Source organism: Bubalus kerabau, chromosome 21, assembly GCF_029407905.1.
Source record: "Bubalus kerabau isolate K-KA32 ecotype Philippines breed swamp buffalo chromosome 21, PCC_UOA_SB_1v2, whole genome shotgun sequence".
NCBI lineage: Eukaryota > Metazoa > Chordata > Mammalia > Artiodactyla > Bovidae > Bubalus > Bubalus kerabau.
This window is the reverse complement of record NC_073644.1, coordinates 40,232,409-40,246,611: the sequence shown is the minus strand read 5'-3', so window position 1 is coordinate 40,246,611 and position 14,203 is coordinate 40,232,409. Positions and strand designations below refer to the sequence as shown.

Sequence of the window (14,203 nt, the reverse complement as noted above, 5' to 3'; positions counted from 1 at the left end):
CTGTTATCTGGGGCAGCTGTTTAAATATAAACTGATTAAAATCAAATTAAACTGAACATCTAGTTGCTCAGTCACACTATCCACATTTCACATGCTTTGCAGCCACAGCGGCCAGTGTTAGATAAACAACGTTAGCGTCTCCATTACCACAGAAAGTTCTGCAGGACAGGGCTGGCCAAGACAGTCACAAGATTGTCAAGAGAACAGCAACGGGCCTATGTCTATCTGTTCATCTGATTTCTCCTCCTGTGTCCCCAGCAGCAAGGGGAACACGTGCCCTTGAAATAACCGCCCGTTACTGGTACAGGACCCGTTGCACAGCGGTTACACGAGGCACGGTTCCTTTCCCTGCATTCAGTGTTTACCTGTGTTTTATTTTACACTCCACACAAATTGAAAGCCCGGTGGCCCCTGGGGGACACTCACTTGACTGGGATTTCTCCCAAGAATAGACTTTCTAGTAAATTCCTCTCCGTCCTCCAGACGCTGGCTGGCCCCAAAGAACCTGGAGCAAGCTCTTGTTGCTTCATTCCACGTGTGTGGTTCCACACAGGATCATTCAGAATGGGACAGACGATGGAGAAGAGGCGCTTCCTCTCCCGAGTAGGGAGCACCTAGGTCCGGGGAAATAACCTCCTCCCCCGGAGCAGGAGACACGGGTTCAGTTCCTGAGTCGGGAGAAGGAAATGGCAACCCACTCCAGTATTCTTGCCTGGGAAATCCCATAGACAGAGAAGCCTGGTGAGTCACAGTCCATGGGGTTGCAGAGAGTTGGACAAGACTGACTAACATTTTCACTTTCTTTCACTTTCCAGGGACAAGGAAAGTCCACACATGTAAACTCGAGAAGTCACCTTCCAGTTTCCGAATGCACACTCAGGGCCGACTTGGGTGTCTGACACACAGCTGCTCCAGGTTTTCCATAGAGCAGTTCAGGCCAGACACAGCAATTCTGCTTTTTTTTAAACTGTGGTTAAAATACACATTACCCACAGGTTACCGTCTTGGCCATTTTTCACAGCACAGTTCAGTGGCACAAGTACACATCACCACCACCATCAACACCATCTACAGAACATTTTTATCACCCTAAACTGAAACTCTGCACCCATATTAAACCCTAACTCCCCAGCCCACACCTCCCAGCCCCTGGCAACCACATTCTTCTTGTCTCCATAAATCTGACCGCTCTCAGTACATCGTGTAAGTAGAATCACATAGTATTTGTCTTTTTGTAACTGGCTTTGTGTTACTTAGCATAATGTCCTTGTAGGAGAGGAAAAAACTTTTCTTCTACCCTTTTATGGGGGCTTCCCTGGTGGTTCAGATGGTAAAGAATCTGCCTGCAATGCTGGAGACTCAGGTTCAATCTGTGGGTCGGGAAGATCCCCTGGAGAAGGGAATGGCAACCCACTCCAGTATTCTTGCCTGGAAAATCCCATGGACAGAGGAGCTTGGCGGGCTACAGTCTATAGGGTTGCAAAGAGTCAGACACAACTGAGAGTCTAACACTTTCTACCCTCTTATATTTGTTCCTGGTGCCTGTGAATCAAACTGACAAAAGACAGATTAACAGGAGAAAAAGACATACAAATTTTATTGATGTTAATATTTTTATGTGCCCAGGAGGCCTCATGGGAAAGAAGTGAAAACTCAAAGTAGCAGTTAGACTCAGAGCCTTAGGTACCATTTTAACAAAAGGTGATCAATTGCGGAGAAGGCACCAGACAGAGAAAATAGAGTTCAGGCTTCAAGGAACAATAAATCATGGGGACATGGGTAGGAAAGGAACAGGTGATGTGGGCCGTCTTAGTGAGGTTTAGGCAGACTCCTGCCGGGGCTGTTCTCTGCCTCCGGTGATAAGGTTCCCTCCTCTCATCCCTGTACAGATGATGCTTTGGGGCATCAATGGGGATTTCAGAAAGGTCTTGTCTCGGGCTTCCCTGGTGGTCCAGTGGTTGGGAGTCCACATGCCAATGCAGGGGACATGGGTTCAGTCCCTGGTCTGGGAGGATTCCACATGCCGCGAGGCAACTCGGCTCGTGGCCACAACTCCTGAACTGGCACATCCCAGAGCCCGTGCTGCACAGCAAGAGAAGCCGCCACACTGAGAAGCCCACTCACCACAACTAGAGTGCCTGCATGCAGCAATGAAGACCCAGTGCAGTCATAAATAATTTCTTTTTTTAAAGAAAGGTCTTGTCTCTGTGGTTTCTCAACAGCTTTCAGCTCAGAATAATCAGTATGCCAAAGTGGTAGGTTTTGAGGTGGTCTGTCCTGATCCCCTTCACCTGAGGCTCACCTGTGTGGTGGCATGGGTCACAATTTCCTTTTCACAGAGTAATTCACTTTTACAAAGTTGGGCCCCAGTTTTCCAATTGAGAAATGGCCAAGACAGTGGACTGATGTTCTAGGACCCACCTGTGACAAACGGATTTTTGTTTGTTTGCTGTCCTGCCAATCAGCGAATAATTAAGTGAGTTTTTTATTGAATTAGCAGTTTGCCAAAAGTAAATACTATGGAGGTTGTAGAGTTTGAAGCTGGAAGGGATTTCAGAACTATGTGAAGGAAAAGGGGTTCTGCACAAGCAGAAGAAATACTTCCCGTCCAAGTCCACTGTGTCCACGATGATCCAAAAGTCAGCCATTTGAAACCGTGTGTATGGACAAGACGGGCTAAGGAAGTGATTCTGATCCCCGTGTCCCATCCAATGCTGATCGTCCACATTGGGAAAAGCACCCCCTGCCCCGCCACATGAGAGTGAGTGAAGAAACCAGAGAGCCTTCTTACAGGTTAAAGCACATCACCCATAGATCAGAATTAACATATACACACCACTCTATCTAAAGTAGATAACTAATAAGGACCTACAGTAGAGCACAGCACTCTACTCAATACTCTGCAATGGTCTATATGGGAGAAGAATCTAAAAAAGAGTGGATATATATACATGTATAACTGATTCACTTTGCGTACAGCAGAAACTAAAGCAACATTGTAAATCAACTATACTCCAATACAAATTTTTATCACAATTCTCATCTTTTTCTGCTACACGACACATTTCTAATTAGATCCCAAGAATGCTCAAACTACCACACAATTGCACTCATCTCACATGCTAGAAAGTAATGCTCAAAATTCTCCAAGCCAGGCTTCAGCAATACGTGAACTATGAACTTCCAGATGTTCAAGCTGGTTTTAGAAAAGGCAGAGGAACCAGAAATCAAATTGCCAACATCCGCTGGATCATTGGAAAAGCAAGAGAGTTCCAGAAAAACATCTATTTCTGCTTTATTGACTATGCCAAAGCCTTTGACTGTGCGGATCACAAGAAGCTGTAAAAAATTCTGAAAGAGATGGGAATACCAGACCACCTGACCTGCCTCTTGAGAAATTTGTATGCAGGTCAGGAAGCAACAGTTAGAACTGGACATGGAACAACAGACTGGTGCCAAATAGGAAAAGGAGTATGTCAAGGCTGTATATTGTCACCCTGCTTATTTAACTTCTATGCAGAGTACATCATGAGAAACGCTGGGCTGGAAGAAGCACAAGCTGGACTCAAGATTGCCAGGAGAAATATCAATAACCTCAGATATGCAGATGATACCACCCTTATAGCAGAAAGTGAAGAGGAACTAAAAAGCCTCTTGATGAAAGTGAAAGAGGAGAGTGAAAAAGTTGGCTTAAAGCTCAACATTCAGAAAACTAAGATCATGGCATCTGGTCCCATCATTTCATGGGAAACAGATGGGGAAACAGTGGAAACAGTGTCAGATTTCATTTTTTGGGGCTCCAAAATCACTGCAGATGGTGACTGCAGCCATGAAATTAAAAGACGCTTACTCCTTGGAAGGAAAGTTATGACCAACCTAGATAGCATATTCAAAAGCAGAGACATTACTTTGCCAAAAAAGATCCGTCTAGTCAAGGCTATGATTTTTCCAGTGGTCATGTATGGATGTGAGAGTCGGACTGTGAAGTAAACTGAATGCCAAAGAATTGATGCTTTTGAATTGTGGTATTGGAGAAGACTCTTGAGAGTCCCTTGGACTGCAAGGAGATCAAACCAGTCCATTCTAAAGGAAATCAGTTCTAGGCATTCATTGGAAGGACTAATGCTAAAGCTGAAACTCCAATAGTTTGGCCACCTCATGCGAAGAGTTGACTAATTGGAAAAGACTCTGATGCTGGGAGGGATTGGGGGGAGGAGAAGGGGACGACAGAGGATGAGATGGCTGGATGGCATCACTGACTCGATGGACATTTGTTTGAGTGAACTCCGGGAGTTGGTGATGGACAGGGAGGCCTGGCGTGCTGCAATGCATGGGGTCGCAAAGAGTCAGACACGACTGAGCAACTGAACTGAACTGATGGAGAAATTAATAACATGAAAGAAAAGAAATGCTAAATATTTTACTTGACTCCTTAGGTGGATCCATCTAAGCTTTAAAAGTCAAAAGGCTTGGGCAGATATATTTCTGAAATATAAAATGTACCTAGTGAATCTCGAAGTCAGATTGGTGAGCCCTGATTAAAACTGGATTACAGGGCTTCCCTAGTGGTCTAGTCGTTAAGAGCTCGCCTCCCAATGCAGAGGAACATGGGTTCAATCCCTGGTCTGGGAAGATTCCACATGTTTCCGAGCAGCTAAGCCTGTGCGTCACAACTACTGAGCCCTTGCACTTAGAGCCCATGCTGCACAACAAGAGAAGCCACCGCAGTGAGAAGTCCAAGCAACACAACTCAAGACTGGCCTCTGCTCGCTGCAACTAGAGAAAGCCCACACACAGCAATGAAGACTCAGCACAGCCGCCAAAAAGATAATAATTAAAAAATAATAAATCAAATTACAATATAGCTTTGTACATTTCTTAAACCGCAGCTCTTAGACCAAAGCAATGTGTTGAAAATGAAAATGTACATATAGGAGATTGTCTCTTTCCCAAAACAAAGGAGATATTTGCTGTTGTTCAGTTGCTCAGTTGTCTCTGACCCTTTGCAACCCCATGGACTGCAGCACGCCAGGCTTCCCCATCCTTCACCATCTCCCAGAGCTTGCTCAAACTCATGTCCATTGAGTCAGTGATGCCATCCAAACATCTCATCCTCTGTTGTCCCCTTCTTCTCTTGCCATCAATCTTTCACAGCATTAGGGTCTTTTCTAATGAATTGGCTCTATGCATCAAGTGGCCAAAGTATTGGAGCTTCAGATTCAGCATCAGTCCTTCCAATGAATATTCAGGACTGATTTCCCTTAGGATGGACTGGTTGGATCTCCTTGCAGTCCCAGGGACTCTCAAGAGTCTTCTCTAACACCACAGTTAGAAAGAATCAATTCTTCAGTGCTCAGCCTTCTTTATTGTCCAACTCTCATATCCTATTGGAAAAACCATAGCTTTGACTATATGAACCTTTGTCAGCAAAATAATGTCTCTGCTTTTTAATACGCTGTCTATGTTTGTCATAGCTTTTCTTCCAAGGAGCAAGCGTCTTTTAATTTCATGGCTTCAGTCACCATCTGCTGTGATTTTGGAGCCCAAGAAAATAAAGTCTGTCACTGTTTCCATTGTTTCCCCTTCTGTTTGCCATGAAGTGATGGGACTGGATGCCATGATCTTTGTTTTTTGAATGTTGAGTTGGCTAGCTTTTTCATTCTCCTCTTTCACCTTCATCAAGAGGCTCTTTAGTTCTTTGTTTTCTGCCGTAAGAGTGGTGTCATTTGCATGTGCTAAGTGGCTTCAGTTGTGCCCGACTCTTTGTGTCCCCATGGACTGGAGCCTGCCAAGCTCCTCTGTCCATGGGATTCTACAGACAAGAATACTGAAGCGGGTTGCCATTCCCTTCTCCAGGGGATCTTCCCGACCCAGGGATTGAACCCAGGTCTCTTCCATCTCCTGCATTAGCAGGTGGGTTCTTTACCACTACACCCAGGAAGCCCATCATCTGCATATCTGAGATTACTGATATTGATAATTGCTGGAGAAACCACAATTGTAAGCTGTTTCTTTTCCTGTTTCCTCTTGAAGTAATTTCCTTGGGTACTTATGATGGCAAGTTAGATTTCAAACCCTAAAATCCTCTTTGTTTTATGGTCTGATCATACAGCAAATAAGTAAAAGTTTTCCACAACTGATCACCCTTCTTAACCCTGAGGACAGAACAAGTTCCTAAGACAAAGTCGACTGGAGAAATGTCCAGTGACTCAACCATGAGGCTGTCCCAACTCAGCTGCAATCAACCGTGAAGTGTCATTTTCAGATTTACTATAAGAGCGGGGGTGCTTTCCCTCGGAGCAGACTCTCATTGCTAAAAATGACATCATTTCCAAGTGCAGGGCGCGCCCAGCAGCATGAAATACAGCTTATACGTGTGTTCCAAGGAGTCCACATTCTTAGCTTTAACTTCTTCACTTGGGGAAATACACGACAGAACACCAGTCCACAGCTGGGTAATGGCCAGCAAGTGTGGGGGGCCCCCAAGGCCCAAGCGCAGCCCCAGCTTTCTGGAGGCTGAATAATCCAACATTAACAAAGGCCCACAATACCCTAAAGAAATTCTTTGGGGAAGGGCCAAGGCTGCAGCAGGCTGCTTTTCCCACTACAGTCTATATGATTCCACTTCTCAAAGCCACACCCCGTCCCCTGATTCCTGGAGTCAGGACCAGAGAGTGGCGGCCTCCACCCCATCTCTCCCCATGTGCACAGCCCCCAGGTTCCCATGGTGTGGACACAAGAACAGCTGCAGCCTCAGCCTTTGGCGTGACACTCAGCCCAAGGGCGATTTTCTGTGGTTCAGAAATCCAGATCTTTCTTCTCAGAGCCACTGAATAACTCTTTTGATTATTTCCTCTTTTTTTAAAAAAAAAAAAAGAAGAAGCACGATTTCCTCAAATTCTCCTGCAGAAGTCACAATAATTTCGAAAGCTTTTCTTCCATGTCCTTTGTCTTGTTTGGCAACCTCCCTCCCTCAGCTCTGGTCACTCCGTGCTTTCTCTTCTCTCTCAGCTTCCACCTCTGCCAGACGCCCTCCCCCTTGCAGCCGCCCTCCCCCTTGCAGCCGCCCTCTCCCTTGCAGCTGCCCACCAGGTGTTCTCGGTACATTCAGATCAATCGACCACGGGTTGAAAGTATTCATGCAAGGGCTTCTCTGGTGGCTCAGTGGTAAAGAATCTGCCTGACAATGCAGGAGACGTGGATTTGATCCCTGATCTGGGACGATCCCACATGCCTTGGAGCAGCAACTATTGAGCCTGTGCTCTAGAGCCTGAGAGCCAAAACTACGGAGTCCACGTGCTGCGGCTACTGAAGCCCTAGAGCCTGTGCTCCACAACAAGAGAAGCCACCGCAGCGAGAAGCCCATGCACCACAGCTGGAGAGCAGCCCCGCTTGCCACAACTAGAGAAAAGCCCGCACAATAACAAAGACCCAGCACAGCCAAAAATAAATAAATACATTTTTTTAAAAAAAGAAAGTATTCATGGAAAAGAAAATTCCAGAAAGTTTCAAAAAAGCAAAACGAATTTGTCACGCACCCAGCTACTATAAGTACGTACATAGTATTTATGCTGTATTATGAGTTATCCAGACACAATTAAAAGTATACAGGAGGATGTGTGTAGGTTCTGTGCAAGTATTACACCATTTTACATAAAGGACTTGAGCATCCATGGATTTTGGTTTCATGGGATGTCCCAGAACTAATCCCCTGTGGAGCCCAAAGGACCACTGTATTGCTTTTCCATTCAAAAGGGGAACTGGCTACGATACCCCATCTGTAGTCAATGTTGGACCTTTGGATGAAGACCATGGATGGTGGTCAACTCTTAAAGATGCCTCACCTGGAACTTGGTGGAAATCACTTAGAAGCTCAGAAAATCCTAAGACAGTAGGAGTTTCTCCGCAGATATAAAACCATGTTCTTTCTTTGGGGGCAATTCATTCTCAGTTTAAAAAAATAATCTGGGAATTGAAAACATGGCTTGTGTTTCTTTTCTAATTTATGACCACACTGTGGGGGAGAAGGACCAAGTGTTACTACCTAGTTTCATATTTCTCACATTGTCCAGGTAACGCCAGTGCTACTTTATGATTTTCAAATCCACACGTAAGACAAACGAGGTCAAGACATTCACAGTCAACTGCCCTCTGCTTATAAGGAGCAGAACTCTGCTTTGGAAGATGGTGCCACAGCCAGCCCGCCTCCAGCCTGAAGGTGTAGACAAGTAGAGGGCCAGGGGTAAGGAAAGAAAAACTGCGCTTATTTGCTTTTAAATAGAAAAGGGTGATGGAGGCCATGGAGAAGAAAGTGAGGAGGAATTTTACTCCAAGGAGACTCAGAGCGGCCAATGGATTTTTAAGGTTGGAAGCATCTGCCATGCCTGCCAAGCTGCTTGTGTTGCTACAGTCTTCACTGAATCCTCGTGCTCAGGCTGGCTTGCGGAACTTGATTTTTTTCTTGAGGAATTAAAAAAAAAATTAACTTATTTTTGGCTGCACTGGGTCTTAGTTACTTTGCACAGGCTCTCTCTAGTTGCGGCGAGCAGCGGCTACTCTCCAGTTGTGGAGCAGCGGCTACTCTGCAGTTGTGGAGCAGCGGCTACTCTGCAGTTGTGGAGCGCGGGCTTCTCACTGCAGTGACTTCCTTGTTGAGGAGCACGGGCTCTGGAGCACAGGCTCAGCAGTTGTGGCGCACGGGCTTGATGGCCCTGCAGCAGGTGGAATCTTCCCGGACCAGGGATTGAATCCATCTCTTCTGTGCTGGCAGACGGATTCTTATTCACTGCGCCACCAGAGAAGTCCTTTCTGAAGGAATTTGAGGGTGTGATGTTTTTCTGAGCAAACCAGCCCAGAACCCAAGTATGCAGGTGCTGTAGGACGATAGGGTGTAACAACCTGGAGAAACGCTTCGGGGCATCATGGTTCTTGTAAATTGAGCAGGGAGGGAGACAAATATACAGACTGAGGTGGTGAAGAGGGGCTGCCGCTTGCTGTCCATCGCTTTAAAAATCATTTAAGAAAAATAACATAGATTGCATTATTTTGTTTTGTTTAAATAAAACAACTAAGATCTATGGTCTGAGTAGTAATTCTCATCCTCATGATAACCCAGGCGCTAGGCTGGCCCACCACCCAAGACGTCACTGCAATTTACTTTATCACAAATAAAATACATCAGCACGCTATTTTCAAAGAATTTCTGTCACAAGAATAATCTTTAAAATAATTCCCTATATTTTCAGTATTTAACTTTCTCAAAACGCACTCTTATCTCTGATTACTGTTTCCTCCCAATTACACCAAAGCATTCCTTAGAGCTGTGTACATGAACCCTGGGCCATCCCGGTGGCTCAGTGATAAAAACCCGACTGCAATGCAGGACACGCAGGTTCGATTCCTAAGTTGGGAAGATTCCCTGGAGAAGGGAATACCAACCCACTCCACTATTCTTGCCTGGAGAATTCCATGGACAGAGGAGCCTGGCGGGCTACAGTCCATAAGAGTAAGACACGAATGAGTGACTAATCAACAACATGAAGCCTCCCCAAATCAAAACTCCATCGTACTTCACACAGAGAGGCAACGTAGGCTTACACCTTGGTCAAAAGCTTTTAAAGCTTTTAAAGGAATCTAAACGACAACACACATTGTTACTTTGGTTGATTTAACGGGAATTTATCCTATCACAACCCTTCGTTTTAGCTGCAAGCCACTGCATTTTCACTCATCTGTAACAATCATTTCAAAGTCTGTGCATGCCACGATTTCCATTTTAAAAACACAAGCCATGGCCAGTTGTTCAAACTTATGGTCTCCGTGCCTGAAACATGAAAACCAAACTTAGCACATATGAGTCTTCACAATGGGAGGGAAACAAGCTAAAAACTTTCTCTCCCCGAGAATGAAGCCTAATGCAAACCATGGACTTTGGATGACTGTCATGAACCAATGCAGGTTCATCAACTGTAAGAGACGCTCTGCTCTGGGGGGGAAAGCCAATAATGGCGGAAGCTGGGTATATGTGGGCGGCGGGGGAACATGAGCAATCTCCTTACTATCCCCTCAGTTTTGCTGTAAACCTTAGACTGCTCCAAAAATATATAGTCTTAATAAAAGAAATAAATAAAACAATTCACATGCTTTCTCTTTCATCCATTCATTCAGCAAACATCCTCTGGGTGCCCACCAGGACCACACGATGGCTTTCCCTGAGTATCTACTATGGAACAATCCTACTTACCAGGAGCCTACAGACATCCACGACCCAGAGCAACAGGCACTGTTCTAGGGCATCTCAGCAGAGACCAGTCATATCAGACAAGACGTATACAAGTATTTTATTGTATTTACCATAAGGTAAAAATTTGTAGTAAGACTAACCCTCTGGGCTGCTTCTATAATAATAGACCCAACTGCCCACATGAAAGATTAGAGTTGATTCCTGATCAAAGGTGACGAATAATGAGGTACTGAGATCAGCCCTGGGATTTCTTTGGAAGGAATGATGCTAAAGCTGAAACTCCAGTACTTTGGCCACCTCATGCGAAGAGTTGACTCATTGGAAAAGACTCTGATGCTGGGAAGGATCGGGGGCAGGAGGAGAAGGGGACGACAGAGGGTGAGATGGCTGGATGGCATCACTGACTCGAGGGACATGAATCTGAGTGAACTCCAGGAGTTGGTGATGGACAGGGAGGCCTGGCGTGTTGCGATTCATGGGGTCACAAAGAGTCGGACGTGACTGAGCGACTGAACTGAACTGATCCTTCTGTGAATAATGGCAATTCTGCCACAACCTCTAAAAGACAGTGCATAAAAAAATTCACCTTCTCTCACAAGATCAAAGCTATGGTTTTTCCAGTAGTCATGTACGGATGTGAGAGCTGGACCATGAAGAAGGCTGAGTGCTGAAGAATTGGTACTTTTGAACTGTGGTGTTGGAGAAGACTCTGGAGAGTCCCTTGAACTGCAAGGAGAGCAAACCAGTCAGTCCTAAAGTACATCAACCCTGAATATTCATTGGGAGGACTGATACTGAAGCTCCAATACTTTGGCCACCTCATGTGAAGAGCCAACTCACTGGAAAAGACCCTGATGCTGGTAAAGACTGAAGGCAAAAGAAGGGGGTGACAGAGGAGGAGATGGTTGGATGGCATCATTGACTCAATGTACACGAGTTTGCGCAAACTCCGGAAGATAGTGAAGGAAAGGGAAGACTGGTATGCTGTAGTCCATAGGGTTGTAAAGAGTTGGACAAAACTGAGTGACTAAACAACAACACAAGTTATGGTCCTTTTTTGTTGTTGTTAAATTAATTCATTTTTAATTGGATGATAGTTGCTTCACAATATTGTTGTTGGTTTCTGCCATATATCAACATGAATCAGCCATAGGTGTATGTATGTCTCCTCCCTCTTGAAACTCCCTCCCACTCCATCCCACCCCTCTATGTAAAATTAGATAGCCAATGGAAATTTGCTGTATGACGCGGGGAGCTCAAATCTGGTGCTCTGGTACGGTCCTTTTTATCCCCACCATTGACAACGGACTAACATGCTCAGAGACTGCTCTTCACCCCAAATCACGGAGAAGAGGCCTCCTGGCCATTTCATCTGGGTCACTGCTCACCCCTCCACAGCCAGACCCACTTCCCCCACCACACTTGCTTCAGCTCCACCAGGGAACCCGGCCAGGCTCCCAGCAGAGCCCCTCCCGCTGTTCCCCACCCGTCCTCTCCTTTCTCCAACCCATTTTGCACAAATTGCCAGATTAACATCTGGAAGCTCTGCTGGTGTCCTTGACCTAAAATTCTCCATGGTGCCCCTTTGCCTAAATGATAGAACCCACACTCCCAACCCTGGGTTACAGCTTGAATTCTCTGTCACCCCAAAAATATGTTGGAGTTTGAATCCTAGGACCTTGGAATGTGACTTTATTTGGAGGTAGGGGGCTTCCCAAGTGGCACTAGTGGTAAAGAATCCTCCTGCCAACGCAGGAGACAGTAAGAGATGTGGGTTTGATCCCTGGTTAGGAAGGTCCCCGGAGGAGGGCATGGCAACCCACTCCAGCATTCTTGCCTGGAGAGCCCCATGGACAGAGGAGCCTGGCAGGCTATAGTCCCCAGGGCCACAAAAGAGCTGGACATGACTGAAGCCATTTACTATGCATTCAGGGGCTTACAGAGGTGAGCAAGTTAACATGAGGGCGTCAGGATGACTGATGTCCTCATACACAGGGTGCATTGGGACAGACATCCAGGGATTCGATGACCATCTACACGCCAAGGGGCCAGGCCCGGAACAGACCTCCCCTGTGCCCCATGGCTTACTCCTCCCTTCTCTCCTCCTCTCGGCCCCTGCTAATGTCCTCTCTGGGCTGTGCTGGTGTTCTCTCACGTCTGCATCTATCTTTCAGCTGGAACCTTCCTTCAAAGCCCTGCTAGAACGTCACCACCTGCAAACAAGCTCGCTGATTCCTCCCGGCTGGAAACAATTTCCTCCACCGCTGAACATCCTCCACTGTCTGTGCTTCTCTTATTGCAGCCCTCATGCCTACCTTTTGCTTCATAAACACTTCTGTTTATGTCTCACATCACCTACTGGCTGTGAACTTCTGGAGAGCTAGAGAGAAGTCGGGTTCCTTGCTGTGTCCCCATGGGGCCTAGACCTGGGCCAGACGGAGGCCAGGCACAAAAATTTTGTTTAATGAAACCAAGGAACTAAGAGTCTTCAAATAATAAGTCTACTTAACCATACTGGGAGAAGGCAATGGCAACCCACTCCAGTGTTCTTGCCTGGAGAATCCCAGGGATGGGGGAGCCTGGTGGGCTGCCGTCTATGGGGTCGCACAGAGTCGGACATGACTGAAGCGACTTAGTAGCAGCAGCAACCCTACTGAGCTTCGTGCCAGTTCGAAATGGTGTATGCTAATTAGGCAGCCTCAATCCAACATCTCCCCAGGGCGAAACAGGCCCTGTGTTTCTTTACCCCATCACGGTTTCATCCAGTGTTCGACATCTGTTACGTATTTACTGTTTCATTTGGTCTTCGGGAAAATCAGAGTAGTACCCTTACTATCAGTATAAGTGAGTTTCCACACTGTATTTTACCATGAGTCCTCAGCTTCCAAACAACCAGACACAGATGGTGGTGGACACACGCAAAGGAATACTACTCGACAGTAAAAAGTAATCGACCAGGGATCCAGAGCACAACATGGACGTGCCTTAAAATTACCAAGCTGAATGAAAAAACCTAATGCATGAGTACAGATCATATGACTCTTGACATAAATCTCTAGAGAACACAAACCCATCAGCAGTTGCCTGGGGAGGGAGTGTGGCGGGGGGTGGGAGGGGAACTGGAGGGAGGGATTATAAGGGGTGTGAGGTCACTCTTGGGGGTGATGGAGGCGTTCAATATCCTAACTGTGATGTTGGTTTCACAGGTATATATACATGTTAAATCATACAACTTTAAATATATGTACAGTTTATGTAAATTACACCTCAGTAGAGCTGTTTGTGTGCTTTGCATATAGCATACATATATAATATATACATATATTTTATATACTATATAACACTTTATATATATTTATGCACTTGAGTATTTTAAAATCTCATCAGCATTTCGAAGCAAATTGCCAGTCTTGACTGTCCAATTACAAATCTCAGTTAAGAAAAAGCCAAAATCAGCATTATTAAGTCTTTTTCAGAGTTTCAAAATGAGGATTTAACTAAAATTTTCTTGTTTTTACTGTATCAGATTACTTTTCAAACACACAACCAATTGCTTTATTTCTACTGGGAACTCAGCCCTAATATCTATTTTTGTGCTTTTGAAAGCTGTTGTAGTTCAGTCGCTAAGTCTGTCTCTTTTCGAACCCCATGGACTGCAGCACACCAGGCTCCTCTGTCCTCCACCATCTCCCAGAGTTTGCTGAAATTCATGTCCATTGAGTCAATGATGCTATCTAAACATCTCATTCTCGGCTGCCCTCTTCTCCTTTAACCCTCAATCTTTCCTAGCATCAGGGTCTTTTCCAGTGAGTCAGTTCTTTGCATCAGGTGGCATGGAAAACAAAATTTTTCAAAACAGAATTTTCTTTTTTATCTTCAAATTGCCATTTTGTGTAAAATAACACAAAATGTCAAAGATGTAAATGAGCGTTTAAAAAATATGACAAAGAGAGACTCCTC

General features: G+C 45.5%; 1 protein-coding gene across 4 annotated transcripts in view; it reads right to left on the bottom strand.

Moving 5' to 3' along the window:
* The window catches only part of EMILIN2 (elastin microfibril interfacer 2), a 59,789-nt gene that overhangs the window by 35,332 nt on the left and 10,254 nt on the right, over positions 1 to 14,203 (bottom strand). The gene's annotated exons all lie outside the window — the stretch shown is intronic.